Below are 17,862 nucleotides of genomic sequence, written 5' to 3' on the forward strand. Positions count from 1 at the left end.
CGTGTGAAAGGACACGGGCAAATGATACGGGCGTATGTCCAGGCCATGTGAAGTCTGCACTTGTTTTATGAAAAATTGTAACAATTAAATTGGCCATACGGGTGCAGGACATGGGCGTGTCCCAAGCACACGGCTGTGTGCCCTATACCTACACAGGCGTGCGGAACCTTAAAGCACGAAATTTTTTAAGTTTTTCTTAAGCCCTGGTTTAGTCCTAAACCACCTCGAATGTATGTTTTGGGCCTCGTAAGCCTAAATAAGGGACATTTTGCATATGAAATGAAAAGTTTTAAATTGATCAAAATTTTATGGCCCGATTTTCTATTATTGGTTGAGTTTAAGTTTGATAGCACCTCAAGCCCTATCCTGGCATTGGATACGGGCGAGGGGTGTTACAGTATATAGTTTTGTGAATGATTAATTGAAAGGTTTGTTAGTTGATGTGAAATCATGTATCTATAATCAATTGTTGAAATATGTCGTTATGATTATATTGATTTTATTTCATACGAGCTTACTAAGCTTTACGCTTACATCGTTTATTTTTTTATGTTTTATAGTGAATTTAAAGCTAGCTCGAATTCTAGGACCTTCGAAGATTTCGTCACACTATCCTACAAATGATTTGGTACTTTTAAGCATTTATTTTGAGTATCTGGCATGTATAGGGAATTTGGTCATTTTGTTTATGTTTTGGTAATGATTTTGGCCATTTGAACTAACTTGTAAATGTATATGTCCTGGTTTGCATATAATAGCCATGAGAGTTGGCTTATTTTGAGTTAATTTGCTTGTGGATATGTGTAGATGCCTATAGTTTATGTTATTGAGGTTGGTTTTGTGATGCTTATTAATAGTTGGTATTATGGAAGTTGAATATTGGTATAGGTGATGTTATTTGTTTGTGAATCAAGGTAAAGAATGCATGTTTTAAGTAGCCATATTGATGATCTAAGTTTATGAGATTTTGGGCATGAATGGATTGGTCTATTTTGCAACTTGTGTGTAATGAGAAATGTGGTATAGAATATGCATGAATTAAGTTTGAATTGGCTGGTTTAAATGCCTATTTATGCCATGGGATGGTGCAAATTGATGTGTTGTAGGTACATTCAAATTTGGGTGGCAAATTGGCTTAGTAGATAGCCTATTTTTGTCCACATAGGTAGAGACATGGGTGTGTGTCTCAGCCATGTGCGACACACGGTCATGTTACAAGGCCGTGTGTTCCCTGGTGTTGAATTTGAAGCCAAGTTAGTATGCTCCACACGGCCTCGCACACGGGTGTGTGATAAACCGTAATTTATACATATTTTTATCCCATGCTTAGCCCATTTATGAATGGTTTCTCCTTAGATTTGGTGAATTTAATGCTCCTAATCCTTTAATTTCATATTTTATACTTAGGTGAGCATAGGAGAGTAAAAAGAGCGAGAAACGGGCCGAAAACGGCGAAAATGGACCCACATAGGAAATCAACACGGCTGTGTCACACGGTCGTGTCCATTTGGCAGGATTGAAGCACGACTTACACGCCCGTGCCTATTCAACAGCCTTGACCACGGGCTGGAGTAATCGCACAAGGGCGTGTCATACGGGCGTGTCCCTGCCGAGCCCAAGTATAGTCCTATTCGGAAAAGGCCAATTTTTAGGGCTTTTAGGCATTCAAAAGTCTATTTAAACACCTGAGGAGGCACTTAGGAGAGGACACAGAGTAGGAAGCAAGGAATTACTCAAGGAAAGCCGATTGATCCATCTCAGAAACCGGATTTATCATCAAGACTGAAGATCTCCCTTCAAGTTCTTTCAGGAGTTTTGGGTTTTCTTATGTTTTGTTATCTTTATGCTTTTGAGATGTTTTCTTTCATAAGTATGAACTAAAACCCCCTAAATACCTAAGGGGAATGAAACCTAAGATGGATCTTGTTATTATTATCTAAATTGTATGATAAATATTTGACTTGTTCTTAATTATGTGTTCTTAATTCTTGTTTTAATATTACAGGATATTGATTCATGCTAAGCTCTTATTCAGAGGAGGAATAAACCCTGTCTAAGAGTAAAACTGTCATAATTAAGCGGAGTTGATTGAGCGCCTAGAGATAGGGTGACAAGATTTTGCCGGATTAGGGTGAAACCTAATCCATAGATCGAGTTAATTCAACTCTAGGGTGTTAATTAGAAAGAGATTTCAATTATTCAACATAGGATTAGACGTTATTAGTCTCGAGAGAGATAATAATATAACTTAGGGATTTCTATGGATCAAGTTAAATGAATAAATCATCTGATTTAGAGTCAAATAACAAGTGAAGTCTAGGTGGATTTTTCCTTAGGTATTGTCTTAATCAATCGAATTTTCCCAAAAGTATTTTCCCAAATTTTCTTTCTATTCATTCTTAGTTTAGTAATTAGTTTAGATAACCAAACCTCTTAATTTTTAGGCTAGATAATAAAAAGGAAGTAAATAGTAGTACTCGTGGTTCCTTTGGGTTCGACAATCTGGTCTTTCCGAACTATACTACTGTTCGATAGGTACACTTGCCTTAAACGTGATAATAAGTTAGTCTCAAGAATGATTCATTCATAAATCTTTAAAACCTGTCACGAATATCATGTATCAAGTTTTTGGCGCCATTGCCGGGGAACTAGGATGTTAGGAACACTCAATTTTTATTACTTTAGCCATTTTACTTTTCTAATTCTTCATTTATTCTCTTCTGACAGGTTTTTCTAGTTTATGACCAGAAAAAACCTGTCAGGAGCATTACTGTTTGTTAGTGAGATCAATCGCACAATTCACAAAAACCGAAAAGAAATAAGGTGAAACTTACAATACACAAAGGAAGAGCAAGAGGACGATACTTCTACCACAACTGAGGAGATGGCTGAAAACCAAGAAAATCTGCTACCTCCTGCGATTGCTGTTAATCAGAATCCTGCTCCGCTCACTATGTATGATTATGCTAAACCTTCTTTAATAGGAACTGAATCGAGCATAGTTAGACGTGCTGTTGCTACAAATAATTTTGAACTGAAAATGATCCAACAGTTTGTTCAGTTTGATGGTTTGCAGGACGAGGATCCCAACGCTCACTTGGAAAATTTCTTAGAGTTTTACGATACCTTTAAAATTAATAGCACTTCTGATGACACCATTCGTCTTCGGTTATTTCCTTTTTCGTTGAAGAATAAGGCTAAACAATGGTTGAACTCGTTGCCATGAGGATCAATCACTATTTGGGAGCAAATGACCGAAAAGTTTTTATTAAAATATTTTCCGCCGGCTAAAACAGCCAAATTACGTAATGATATCTCCTCTTTTGTGCATATGGATTTAGAAACACTGTACGATGCATGGGAGAGATACAAGGACCTTTTGCGAAGATGCCCTCACCATGGGTTACCACTCTGGCTACATGTCCAAATTTTTCACAATGGCCTGAACCCTTCGACTCGACAGATGATCGATACGGCCGCTGGCGGAACCATCAATAATAAAACACCTGAAGATGCTTATGAATTTATAGAAGAGATGTCACTAAATAATTATCAGTGGCAAGTCATGAGGACAAAGCCAACAAAAGCAGCCGGCATTTATAACGTCGATTCAGTCACCATGCTCCCTAATCAGGTAGAACTCTTGAATAAGAAAATTGATGGTTTTCTTAGTTCTTCACAGGTTCACCCAGCAATGCAGTACGAAGCAAGTAGAGGTGGATTAAGCAATTCAGAATACCCACCCTATGGCCACAACAAGGAGAACGAGCAGTTAAATTACATGGGTAACAATCCTCTATCTCAAAATAATCCTTATAGCAATACTTACAATGCAGGTTGGAGGAACCACCCAAATTTTTCATGGGGAGGCCAAGGAAATTAGAGACCACCACCTCCTCCAAGCTTTCAGCAACCACCGTACCAGCAGGAGAAAAAGTCGAACCTTGAGGAGATACTAACCAAATTCATCTCGGCGTCAGAAACTCGTTTTCAGAATACCGAGACGGTGCTCAAAAATTAACAAGCATCAATCCAGGGGCTCGAAACTCAGATTGGACAGCTCGCCAAGTTGATTTCCGAATGACCACAAGGTAGCCTGCCAAGCAACACTGAATCTAACCCAAGGGAGCAACTCAACGCGATTGTCATTCAAGATGAGGAAAGGTTAGTTGCAGAACTAAGGCCAGAAATGGTGGTAAGCAAAGGTAAGGATGAGGTAGGCCACAATGAGCCAAATCCGATAAGTACAGAATATAAACCTCGTGTGCCATACCCCAATGCGACAAGGAAAGACCAATCAAATGAACAATTTGGTAAATTCCTTAAACTTTTAAAGAAACTACATATTAACTTCCGTTTATTGAAGCTGCCCAACAAACTCAAAGATCCAGGGAGGTTTACGATTCCTTGTTTAATCCGTAACTTAAACATTAATAATGTGCTAGCTAATTTAGGGGCTAGTATCAATGCCTCACAAATTACTTAAGCAACTAGGTCTAGGAAACCCAAACAAACTAGGATGAGCATTCAATTAGCAGATAAAACTATAAGATTTCCTAGGGGTATTATTGAAGATGTACTCGTTAAAATTGACAAATTTATATTCCCAGTTGATTTTTTTGTTCTAGACATAGAAGAGGATAGTAACGTTCCCTTAATTTTAGAAAGGCCTTTTAGCAACCGCTAGAACGATTATTGACGTTGGCACAGGTGAACTCACACTTCGTGTGAGGGACGAAACAATCACCCTTCAAGCTCGTAATTCGAATAACACATCAAAAATTGAAGGTGATTGTCCAAATCATTTTGCTAAAACTAACTATATAGTGTAACCTTCTTTGCAGGAAATAGGTTCGAAGAACATACATGAGCCAAGCAACAACAAAGAACTAATCCATGAAGAACAAAGGTTACAAATTGAGGAGCTAGATGAATGGCGGACACATGAACCGGGAACACACAATAAACAAAGCCAAGACAAGCTCATTACCTCACAAAATCAACTAAAAGTTGGAGACAAGTACTATTAGATGTAGCAGATCCTCGAATTGCCACTTCTGAACCGAATGAAGAAATCCCTCTTACGGTATTACGCATTTTTCCATACGGTATAGTTGAGGTAAATCATCCTAAATTCAGCACGTTCAAGGTAAATATTACTCATCTTAAACCTTACATTGATAAAATTGCAGCAGGGATGAGGAGTGTAAACTCCTCGAGCCACCATGATCACACACCAGAGAGGTAATCGAGCTTAGACTATAAATAAGCACTTCTCAAGAGGCAACACGAGCACTAACAATATTAATTTCTTTAAATTTTAGCTTTTAACATTTAACATACTAACCGAATCATGGAACGCAGGCTTTCTAAAGACCACACGGCCAGGCACACGGGCGTGTATTAGGCCGTGTGAAAACAAGGCAAATTTTTTTCCCAAAATGGGAAGCGATAAGTCGCCACAGCCGTGCGACATGGGTGTGGGCAAAACTGCCAAAACAACACGGGCGTGCGACACTCCCGTGCCTTGAAACCGTGGGTGAACCTGTCAACACTGATTCTGACACCCCAAGCTCCTTCCTTTTGCATATACTATGTCATCGTCACGAGGAAAGAAAACCGCTGTCCTCACTTCGAAGAAGAGAAAAGGAGCAGCGTCATCCTCAGGTCCTACTGTGGAGATTAGGCACTCGTTCCTCCAGGTTCCTTTGGGACCCCAAGAGGAATTATATCAGATATTATGGGCTCAACCCCTAGGTGTGGGCCACTGCATTGACTGGGCTACACTAGAATAGATTCATTTAGCTGACGCAATCTGAGCCCTCCCGACGACTGACCCGTAGGGGCTCTTCTTTGAGATTGTCGAGCCGATGTATCTCGAGTTCACGTTGGAACTCTACTCCACGTTCCATCTTCAGACCGTCATGACCAACTTCGATGATCCTGGAACGGTCCAGTTCTGCCTTGGTGGTCTAGTACGCCAGTTGAGCGTACCCGAGTTTGGGACTGCATTAGGGCTATACACGGAGAAGTTCATGGACAACAATGAACTCGACACCTTCCATTGCCACATCCACTACTCCCCCTCAAAATACTGGAGGGACTTTGTCCCTGCCTCGGCCACCTACGATCCTAGCGGCTCCAAGGCATCAGCTCTCCCTTCATCCTTGAGGTATCTACACGCCATCTTGGCTTACACTGTGACAGGGAAACAAGAGAGCACCAGCGTCGTCACCACCCACGATGCCTATTTCTTATAGAGCATGGCGAACGGGCACGTCCTCAGCCTTGCTTACTTCATTGCCCTCGCCCTTCACCATCAGATGGAGCATAGGAGAGGGGTCATCTCTATCAGGCCCTATGTGACTCGACTGGCTCGACACTTCGGGCTCCTCAACATATCAGCACAATCATCCTCCCTCACTCTCATCAGTCGGATGTCCCCACAGGGCATCTCGAGCATGCTAAGTATGAGGATGATCGAGAAACGACGTGGCACCTACCCTTCTCAGTACCGCCTCATCTAGTCCACCAAGAAGGATGACCCAGAGAACATTATTGATGATGTCCCTCCACGTCATGAGGACCCACCGTCTCAGCCACCACCCATCCATCGTCCGGTTCATACGGTGGCTTCATATTCTGACATCTCTAAGCACCTTACATGATTTGAGCAGTAATGTTTTCAGTGCTTTGATCACATTGATGCGACTCTACAGTAGATTTGTCAACATTTCCACATCTCATCTCCACCACCACCTCGCGAACCATCCGGCGATGACGATGTTTAAAATTTTTTTATTTTTATTTTCAATTTTATCTTTATTTATCTTAATTAAGTACTTTTTATTTCATTTTCCTTTAATATTATTTTAATTTTAGTTTTTATAATTTTTATTGAATAACTTATTGTTTTGGCTATTTCATTACAAGTAATTATGCTTCATTATATTCCCTAAAAAGTTCCTGATTCTATCACAGTTATAAAGAGCTCCAAAGCTCATCATCACATAGAAACAATAAACTCCACTGGGAAAGGTTCTCCACGACTGCCATGTCCTGCTCGACCACGACCATAACCACCACTAGATATAATATTCTTTTGCCACAGGACTTAGGGACTAATGACCCTCTACCACCACAGGAGTATCCTCCTTTCTCTCATCATTGCCTTGGCCGCTTACTTTTTATAACTCCAATTCAATGAGTCCATTCATCTTCAGGAAGTTTCACTTCTCTCTTTATCTTATGATTATATATCTATCTTTGTACATTGAGGGCAATGTACATCTTAAGTGCGGGGGGTCTTTTATATCATCATTAGAAATCCCTGAATTTTTTCATATTCTCATGTGAATTACTCATATCACTATTAGAATGAATTTTAATTAATCTATGATTTTTATTGATATGTCTTGAATTAAAACATAGGCAATTATGCATCGATTGTTTAAACTTTAAGACATTAGGGAATCAAGCATGATAAGTTGATTTTTGAAGAATTAAAAACTTTTAGATTGTTTCCTTAAGTTTAGGTATTATCTTGAGTTGAAATTCACAAGTTTAAACATCAAAAAGCGATAATTTTTGTGAGATCTTGAACCTTTAGAGCATATTTTATTCCTTTCATGCTCACTTTCATTATGAGTGCGTCAGTTTTGATTTGTTATTCTAGAACTTGCTTGATTATGCATGTCAAGACCACACCATTTGATTTGATATGTCAAGATGATAAAGGCACTTAGGTTTAACCCACTCACTCCACAAAAGCCTACCTCCATAATTAACCCTTAGTGAACCCCTTTTGAGTCTAACAAGCCATTAATTGATTTACCCTCAAAATTAACCCATAACCCATTATTGTTGAAATCCCCTAATTTGATCTCTATTTTTGTCGAGATTTGATTTGAACAAATTGCTTAACTATGTTTTGTTCTTCTATGTATTTGACTTGTTTTTTTTTTTTAAAAATACTTGCATACACGTTAGTAGTAATTCGTCATTTTTGAGCTTGAGTGTTAATTCCATATTCTGAGAAGAAGCTCACTTGTATTCAATTGATAACTGGTTATTTTTCTAGCTAGGTAATTTTTCAATTTAATCTCGATTCTAACCTCTTTTGTTCAGCTTGTGACCACACCCCCTAACCAAAGCCACATTACAACCCTCTAAAAGACCTTTTTGATTGATTTATCAGCTCAATGTATAGTGGTGGAGATTTGATTTTCAAGCAAGCCTATGGTAATAAATTTTCATATTGACTAATGAGTGCTTTAATTGATGTCCTTAAACACCTTGAGTGATTTGAGTGAGTCTTTAGTGAGGATGTTAAACTCTGTGATATTTTGATCAAAGGTAATCACTTAGATAAGGGGAGACACCTATGTTTTCGTGATAAAATGCTCAACTTGGAATGTTTGAAACTTTGATGTACTTTTAGTTAAATTTCCAATGTATGAATACTTATGGATTAATTTGAGATATTATTGATAGGGATTATAAATTCAGAAGAATTAATTTTGATTGTGAGTTGAGGATTTTGCTTGAGGACAAGCAAATGCTTAAGTGTGGGGGTATTTGATAAACCGTAATTTATACATATTTTTATCCCATGCTTAGCCCATTTATGAATGGTTTCTCCTTAGATTTGGTGAATTCGATGCTCCTAATCCATTAATTTCATGTTTTATACTTAGGTGAGCATAGGAGAGTAAAAAGAGTGAGAAACGGGTCGAAAATCAACACAGTATGGACTTCCTCACACGGGCATGCCACACGGCCGTGTCCATTTGGCAGGATTGAAGCATGACTTACACGGGTAGAATACACGCCCGTGCCTATTCAACAGCCTTGACCACAGGTTAGAGTAATCGTACATGGGTGTGTCACACAGGCGTGTCCCTGCCGAGCCCAAGTATAGTCCTATTTGGAAAAGGCCAATTTTTAGGGCTTTTGGGCATTCAAAAGCCTATTTAAACACCTGATGAGGTACTTAGGAGAGGACGCAGAGTAGGAAGCAAGGAATTACTCAAGGAAAGCCGATTGATCCATCTCAGAAGCTGGATTCATCATCAAAACTGAAGATCTCCCCTCAAGTTCTTTTAGGAGTTTTGGTTTTTCTTATGTTTTGTTATCTTTATGCTTTTGAGATGTTTTGTTTCATAAGTATGAACTAAACCCCCTAAATACCTAAGGGGAATGAAACCTAAGACGGATCTTGTTATTATTATCTGAATTGTATGATAAATATTTGACTTGTTCTTAATTATGTGTTCTTAATTCTTGTTTTAATATTCCAGGATATTAATTCAAGCTAAGCTCTTATTCAGAGGAGGAATAGACCCTGTCTAAGAGTAAAATTGTCATAATTAAGTAGAGTTGATTGCGCGCCTAGAGATAGGGTAACAAGATTTTGCCGGATTAGGGTGAAACCTAATAAGGGAATCCATAGATCGAGTTAATGCAATTCTAGGGTGTTAATTCGAAAGAGATTTCAATTCTTCAACCTAGGGTTAGACGTTATTAGTCTCGAGAGAGATAATAATATAACTTAGGGATTTCTACAGATCAATTCAAATGAATAAATCGTCTGATTCAGAGTCAAATAACAAGTAAAGTCTAGGTGGATTTTTCCTTAGGTATTGTCTTAATCAATCGAATTTTCCCAAAGGTATTTTCCAAAATTTTCTTTCTGTGCATTCTTAGTTTAGTAATTAGTTTAGATAACCAAACCTCTTAATTTTTAGGCTAGATAATAAAAAGGAAGTAAATACTACCAAACCTCTTAATTTTTAGGCTAGATAATAAAAAGGAAGTAAATACTAGTACTCGAGGTTCCTTTGGGTTCAACAATCTGGTCTTGCTGAACTATACTACTGTTCGATAGGTACACTTTCCTTAATCATGATTATAAGTTAGTATCAAGAACGATTCATTCATAAATCTTTAAAACCTATCACGAATATCACATATCAGCATGTGACTTGGCCGTGTGGCATAAGTCAGTATACCCTACAGTTTTGGCATGACCTAGCACACGGCATGACACACGGGTGTGTATGGCTGTTTTTAGGGCACACAAGCTAGCCATACGAGCGTATGTGTTGGCCGTATGACCCAATTCAGAGAGTTAAACGGGGTTGGACACTGGCTTGGACACGACCATGTGCTCCCATTTCAAATGTCCACACGGCCTGTGACACGGGCGTGTTTGTGGCTGTGTGAGAGACATGGCCAGGTCACACGGACGTGTGTTCCCTATTTTGAGAGAAATTTTATATGTTTCGTAAAAGTTTCTTAAGTTATCGATTTAGTCTCGAACCACTCCCAAAGCATGTGTAGGGCCTTGTAGGCTCATATTAGGGACAAAATGATTAGTTGTGACAAGAATAAATATATGATTTGATTATTGTATGTGAAATGTATGTTTAAATGTGTTGTAAGTTCGGTAATGCTCTATAACCCTATTTTGGCATTGAATACGGGTGTGGGATGCTACATTTTATTGGTATCAGAGCTACGGTTTAGTTAATTCTAGGACTAACAGAGCATATGTGAGAGTCTAGCTATACATGCCATATATAAACTGTGATAGTGTGATGACTCCTAACATTTTAAAATGTGTTTTCATATAGTAAATGGATCCCAATTGAGTTGTGGTTGATGAGGTTGAAAGTAATGCACCAGCTCCCGCTCAAAGGACAACATCTTCTGAATCCAGACCTGTATCAGGTAACCAAGGAGGAGAGGCTAAAGAAGCCTTCTTCCAAATGATGAACGAATGGTTCACGCAGTATGTCCTGACAAATCTGACAACTCAACAACCTCCACCCTCACCTAATCATGAACTGATCCCTGTAGCCCCTTAAGTTATGGAATTCTAACAACTAAATAAGCCTCTAGTTGATAAAATCTGTAAATACGGGGCCGAGGAGTTCAAAGCTACCATTGATGACGATCCCAAGAGAGTTGAATTTTGGCTTGAAAACACTACTCGGGTATGTGATGAATTGTCGTGCGCTCCAGCTAAGAGTTTAAAGTGTGCCATTTTATTATTGAGAGATACTGCATATCAGTGGAGGAATACATTAGTATCTGTGGTACCTAGAGAATGGGTCACCTGGGAATTCTTTCAGACTGAATTTAAGAAGAAATATATAAGCCAAAGGTTTCTGGATTAAAAGCATAAAAAGTTTTTAGAATTGAAATAGGGCCGTATAACCGTAACCAAGTACGAGAGAGAATTTTGGAGATGAATAAACCTTATCTTTCTTCTTCAAAGAAATTATGAGATTTATATAGTCGATCAAATGCATTAGTGGGATACCAGAATAGAGATCGTAGAAATCAACATGTAAGTCCTAAAGCTCAATCAACTTCCGTCTCAAGCGTTGGCAGTGTGAGAAATAATAAACCCGAGTGTCAACAGAGTGGAAGACGACATGTTGGAGAGTACTGGAATAAGAGTAATAAAGCTTGTTTCAAATGTGGCTTGCCAGATCATTTTATTCGAGATTTCCCAGAGTTATCTAAGAAAGATAAATTTCAAAATGCAAGACCGAGCAATACGACTGTGAGAGGGAGACCAACGTGAAATACGAGGAAGGTGTCTAGTGGCAAATGTGTGACTAGGGATTTAGCTATGAGATTCGAGGCTAGAGTACCAGCCAGAGTACCAGCCAGAGCTTACCTTATTCGCGCTCGCAAAAAAGCGTAATCACCTGATGTTATCACATGTACATTCTCTCTTTATGACACTAATGTGATTGCTTTAATTGATCCTGGATCGACACATTCGTATGTTTGTAAGAATTTAGTGTCTAGTAAGAAATTGCCTGTTGAGTCTATAGAATTTGTAATTAAAGTATCAAACCCCTTAGGCAAGTATGTTCTAGTTGATAAATTTTGCAAGGATTGCCCTTTGATGACCCGGGGATACTGTTTTTTGGCTGACTTGATGCTATTACCTTTTGATGAGTTTGACATAATTCTGGATATGGATTGGTTGACTCTGCATGATGCTGTTGTGAATTGTAGATGAAAGATCATTGATAAACCGTAATTTATACATATTTCTATCCCATGCTTAGCACATTTTATGGATGATTTTTCCTTAAAATTGGTGAATTCGATGCTCCTAATGCCTTAATTTCATGTTTTATACTTAGGTGAGCATAGAAGAGTGAAAGAAATGGTAAACGGGCCAAAAATGGAGAAAATGGGCCAACGTACGAAATCAACACGGCCTGGACTTCCTCACACGGGCAGACCACACGGCTGTGTCCCTTTGGCAAGGTCAAAGCATGATTTGCACGAGTAGAACACACGCCCGTGCCCATTTAACAGCCTTGACCACGACCTTAAGCAATCGCACACGGGCGTGTCACACGAGCGTGTCCCTACCGAGCCCAAGTTTAGTCCAATTCGAAAAAGGCCAATTTTGAGGGCTCTTAGGCGTTCCAAAGCCTATTTAAACACCTGAGGAGGCACTTAGACAGGGGACGAAGAAGAGGAAGTAGGGAACTGCTCAAGGAAAGCCGATTGATCCATTTCAGAAGCCGGATTCATCATCAAGACTGAATATCTCCCCTCAATTTCCTTTTAGGAGTTTTGGGTTTTTATTGATGTTTTGTATTCATTATTCTTCTGAGATGTTTACCTTTTTAGTTATGAACTAGAACCCCTAAATACCTAAGGAGAATAAACATAAGACAGATATTGTTATTATTATCTGAATTGTATGATAAATAATTGACTTGTTCTTAATTATGTGTTCTTAATTCTTGTTTTGATATTCCAGCATATTGATTCAAGTTAAGCTCTTATTCAGAGGAGGAATAGACCCTGTCTAAGAGTACATTTGTCATAATTAAGCGGAGTTGATTATGCGCCTAGAGATAGGGTGACAAGATTTTGCCAGATTAGGGTGAAACCTAATAAGGGGATCCATAGATCGAGTTAATGCAACCATAGGGAGTTAATTAGAAAGAGATTTCAATTATTCAACCTAGGGTTAGACGTTGTTAGTCTCGAGAGGGATAATAATATAACTTAGGGATTTCTACGGATCAAGTCAAATGAATAAATCGTCCGATTTAGAGTCAAATAACAAGTGAAGTCTAGGTGGATTTTTCCTTAGATATTGTCTTAATTCAATCATTTTTCCAAAAGTAATTCCCCAATTCTATTTTCTGTGAATTCTTAGTTTAGTTAATTTGTTAGTTAAAATAAACCCCATTATTCTTAGGCTAGATAATAAAAAGACAGTCATTACTAGTACTTTTAGTTCCTTTGGGTTTGACAATCCGGTCTTGCTAAAGCTATACTACTGTTCGATAGGTACACTTGCCTTCATCGTGATAATAGTTAGTTTCAAGAATGATTCATTATAAATTTTTAAAACCTATCACGAATATCACGCGTATCAACCATTGAATTAAAATGTCAGAATAGTGAAATTCTTCGAATTGAATCAGATGAGTCAAGTAGATTGCCTATAGTGATTTCGTCGATGTTGGCTCAGAGATATGTGAGAAAAGGTTGTTAAGCTTATCTTGCCTATGTTTTAGATACAAAAATGTCTGAAATGAAGATTGAATCGGTGCCTGTAGTTTGTGAATATCCAAATGTATTTCCAGAAGAATTGCTTGGGTTGCCACCAGTTAGAGAGGCTGAGTTGCTATTGAACTGGAACTGGAAACATCACTGATATCTATAGCTCCATACAGAATGGCTCCGACGGAATTGAAAGAGTTGAAATCTCAGTTGCAAGAGTTAACAAATAGAGGTTTTGCACAACCTAGTTTTTCGCCCTGGGGTGCGCTAGTATTGTTCGTAAAGAAAAAAGACAGGTTAATGAGAACGTGAATTAACTATCGACAACTCAATAAAGTTACGATAAAGAACAAGAATCCTTTGCCGAGAATTGATGATTTTTTTGATCAATTAAAGTGGGCAACAGTGTTTTCGAAGATTGATTTGAGATCGGGTTATTATCAGTTGAGAGTTAAAAAACTTAGATGTGCAGAAAACTGCTTTCAGAACGAGGTACGAACATTATGAATTCCTTGTTATGCCTTTTGGTTTAACTAATACTCCTGCCATTTTTATGGATTTGATGAACCAGATATTTAGATCGTATTTAGACAGATTTGTTGTTGTGTTCATTGACGATATTCTGATTTATTCTCGAGATGAGTCTGAGCATGCCGAGCATTCGAGGATTGTGTTGCAAACTTTGAGAGACAAGCGATTGTTTGCTAAATTAAGCAAATGTGAGTTTTGGCTCAGAGAAGTTGGATTTTTAGGGCACATTATTTCAGCGGAAAGTATAAGAGTTGATCTGAGTAAGATTTTGGTAGTTGTTGATTGGAAACCACTGAGAAATGTATCGGAAGTCAGAAGCTTTTTGGGGTTAGCTAGCTACTATCGATGTTTTGTAAAAGGTTATCGATGATTGCTACACCGATGACTAGACTGTTATAGAAAGATGTGAAATTCGAGTGGTCTTAGAAATGTCAACAGAGTTTTGATCAGTTGAAAGCATTGTTAATCGAAGTACCAGTTTAGGTTCAACTTGAGTCGGGTAAAGAATTCATGGTTTACAGTGACACATTATTGAATGGTTTGGGTTGCATTTTGATGTAAGAAGGAAAAGTTAGCTTATGCCTCGAGACAGTTGAAACCGCATGAAAAGAACTATCGGACGCATGATTTAGAGTTGGCTGCTATAGTTTTTGCATTGAAAATTTAGTGTCATCATTTGTACGGTGAAAAATGCCACATCTTTACTGATCATAAAAGCTTAAAGTATATTATAACTCAGAAAGATTTAAATTTGCGACAACGGAGATGGCTCAAGCTACTAAAAGACTATGAGTTAGTAATAGATTATTGGAAACACAAAAATATACACACTTTTTCATGCCCTTTTTAACTTAAATTCATGCAGTTTTGATAAAATTCCTATAAGAAAATAATTAATTTTTATAAAATATTTAAAGTGTACTAAAAATATTAACATGTTGAATTTTAATTAATTTTACAATTAACTTTGATGAATTTTGGTTATTTTCGACAGATTTGGACAAAGGGCGAAAAATGGCTCGGCAGACACTGCTAGAAGCACAAAACTGAGAAGCAATTTGAAGTATCAAGACAAATTAATTTCCAGCCTAAGACGACCCAAAATTATGTGTATTAATTCATAATATAATTAATTTTAATTGATATCCAATTTAATTTGGGTTAATAAATTATTATTAATAAATTATGTCCAGTTGAGCTGAACCGAGTAAACCGAACCGATCAAGTAATGGACAGCCCAAAACCGCACCATGTGCTAACCCAAATCAGCTTATTGGCAGATTATTTAGCTTGCAAAGAGGCCCTTGAAGACTTGTTCAAATAGCATTCAAACCCCTCCACAAATGGTGGCTTTCTAGATTTGCCCCAAGCTTAATTTAGCAAGTTTGAAATCATCAAACTTGCCACACGTGTGGCCGGCCAAGGTAGGGCTCTTTGGCTGCTAATTTTAGCTATTTTTAGCAGCCCTCTTCAGCTATAAAAACCCCCTTAAGCTGATAATTTCAAACACATCTCACGCATTAGCATCTTTTCTCTCTTCTCTCCACTTTTTCCCTTCTTTTCCATTCCAAATTCCCTTGCTCTCTTACCAATTTATCCTCTTGGAAAAGGGGCGTTCATCAGCCATTTGGAGCAGCAATTAATGTTCATAGCAGCCTTGGTCGACGAGGACAACGGAGGAGGAAGAATGGAGCAGCCTCATCAACCTACGAAAAAATACTAGATTTGATTCTTATTCCCTATCTCTTTAATTTTTGTTATTGTTATGATGAACATATCTATGAATATTTATGTTGTTGGAATGGTTAATTTAATCAATTTATCTTGAATTTAATTTGTGTTAGGTTGATTGCATTTTGTTTGCCAAAATTGTTAAAATTGTGTTTATATTGTTATAGGCCTCGGTAAGATGCTTGATTAAGTTAAATCATGACTAAGTTATTCTTGCATTACAATTGTGAGATAGCTAATGAATTAATTATTTAAACGGATTGAAATTTTAATTAATGGACACAGTACTTAATCAGTGCATGTTTAATCATCTAAGGTAGCTAAGGGTTAAATTAGCAACGGTATCTGACAATACATTTGTCTTGCATAACTTGCAAGATTATTGTGATTAAACTGTTTCAAAGTAGGGATACCTTGTTACCTCACATAGTCTTTTATGTGCTTATTAGATTTAATTAATCATTTGAATTGACATAGGGATATGTACAAAAGATTTTTTTGATTTAATAAGAATGTATGTGCAATAACATATTTGCCTATTAAGGATTTCTTCAATCGGTTGAATTGACATAGGGATATAGTCAAGAGATGAATGGATTTTTGTAGGTGAGTATGTTTATAAGTTAGCAAATTACCAAGTTGCCGTGAATTTATTCGTAACAATATAAACATAAGTTTAATAATTCTAAGTTAAGTAATGTAATTAGTCTAACACAATTATGTCATCTTGATTAAAATTGTATTTCGAAATCATGCATTTGAGATTTATTTATTTAGTTTACTTAGTTTAAAATCTTAGTTTTTAATAACCCTCTTCAAAAAAAATATTTTTATTCATCAAAGTGTTTTAAATAGCATTCATAAATAATTCTTTTCACAGTCCCGGTGGGTACGATAACTCGAATTTTACTTGTCACTTTATTACTTGTTGCGATTGTGTACGCTTGCACATTTCTATCGTTCCAAGTTTTTGGTGTCGTTTCCGAGGACTGTTTTAAAAAGTCATTATTTGTGAATTTGTTAGTTTTGCATTTTGATTTATTTTTCTGTTCAAATTTTAACTTAATTAATTTTTCTGTGATTATCTCAGGTGTTTATAAGTATTAACCGGATTATTGATTTACTCCCTGTAGACCTTGAGATTGAACGAACTTTTCGACAGTCAAGAAGAAAAGCAAGTTAGAGACGGACCGAAGAGATGAACTTCGAAAATCCGAATCAAGGAAACAGAGCAAACCCTGCTCAAAATCTTATCCTTATTACTGATGATAGGGATAGAGCTTTAAGACAATATGCCGTGCCAGTATTTCATGATCTTAATTCGGGTATTAGGAGACCAAATATTGAGGCACAATAGTTTGAGCTGAAGCTAGTCAAGTTCCAGATGCTTCAGATGGTGGCCCAATTCAGTGGAATGCGTACCGAAGATCCTCACCTACACTTAAAACTATTTATGGGGTGAGCAATTCTTTCAAGTTAGTTGGAGTACCCAAAGATGCATTACAATTAAAGTTGTTCTCGTATTCACTAAGGGACAGAGCTCGAGCTTGGTTAAACTCATTGCCTCCAAATTCAATTTCCACATGGCAAGAGTTAACAGAAAGATTCCTTATGAAGTATTTCCTGCCTAGCAAGAATGCTACGTTGAGAAATAAGATCACTGCCTTCCAAAAAATGGATGATGATTCCTTGTATGAGGATGGAAAAGGTACAAAGAATTATTACAAAAGTGCCCTCATCATGGAATCCCACATTGCATCCAACTTGAGACATTTTATAATGGTCTCAATGCCCACACGAGGATAGTAGTGGACACTTCTGCTAATGGTGCTCTCATTTCTAAGTCTCATAATGAGGCTTATGAAATCATTGAGAGGATTTCCAGGAACAATTATGAATGGCCAACCAATCTAGCAATGTAGGAAGACGAGTTGCTGGAATACATGAAGTAGACGCTCTTACTTCACTCACATCTCAGGTATCATCAATATCCTCAATGTTAAAAAATCTTACTACTAATGGGTCTAATAGTTTTACAGCACAACC

The 17,862-nt window shown here is 37.5% G+C and overlaps 2 non-coding genes across 2 annotated transcripts; both read right to left on the reverse strand.

Annotated features, from left to right (window-relative positions):
* Positions 1–3,298: 3,298 nt before the first annotated feature.
* On the reverse strand, positions 3,299–3,405 carry LOC121228785 (small nucleolar RNA R71). The gene has a single exon (XR_005926360.1). It is a non-coding gene; the product is annotated as a small nucleolar RNA R71 (small nucleolar RNA).
* Positions 3,406–17,457: 14,052 nt separating this feature from the next.
* On the reverse strand, positions 17,458–17,563 carry LOC121228622 (small nucleolar RNA R71). Its single transcript, XR_005926198.1, has one exon. It is a non-coding gene; the product is annotated as a small nucleolar RNA R71 (small nucleolar RNA).
* Between the last annotated feature and the right edge of the window lie 299 nt (positions 17,564–17,862).

Source organism: Gossypium hirsutum, chromosome A04 (genome assembly GCF_007990345.1).
Source record: "Gossypium hirsutum isolate 1008001.06 chromosome A04, Gossypium_hirsutum_v2.1, whole genome shotgun sequence".
Taxonomy (NCBI): Eukaryota; Viridiplantae; Streptophyta; class Magnoliopsida; order Malvales; family Malvaceae; genus Gossypium; species Gossypium hirsutum.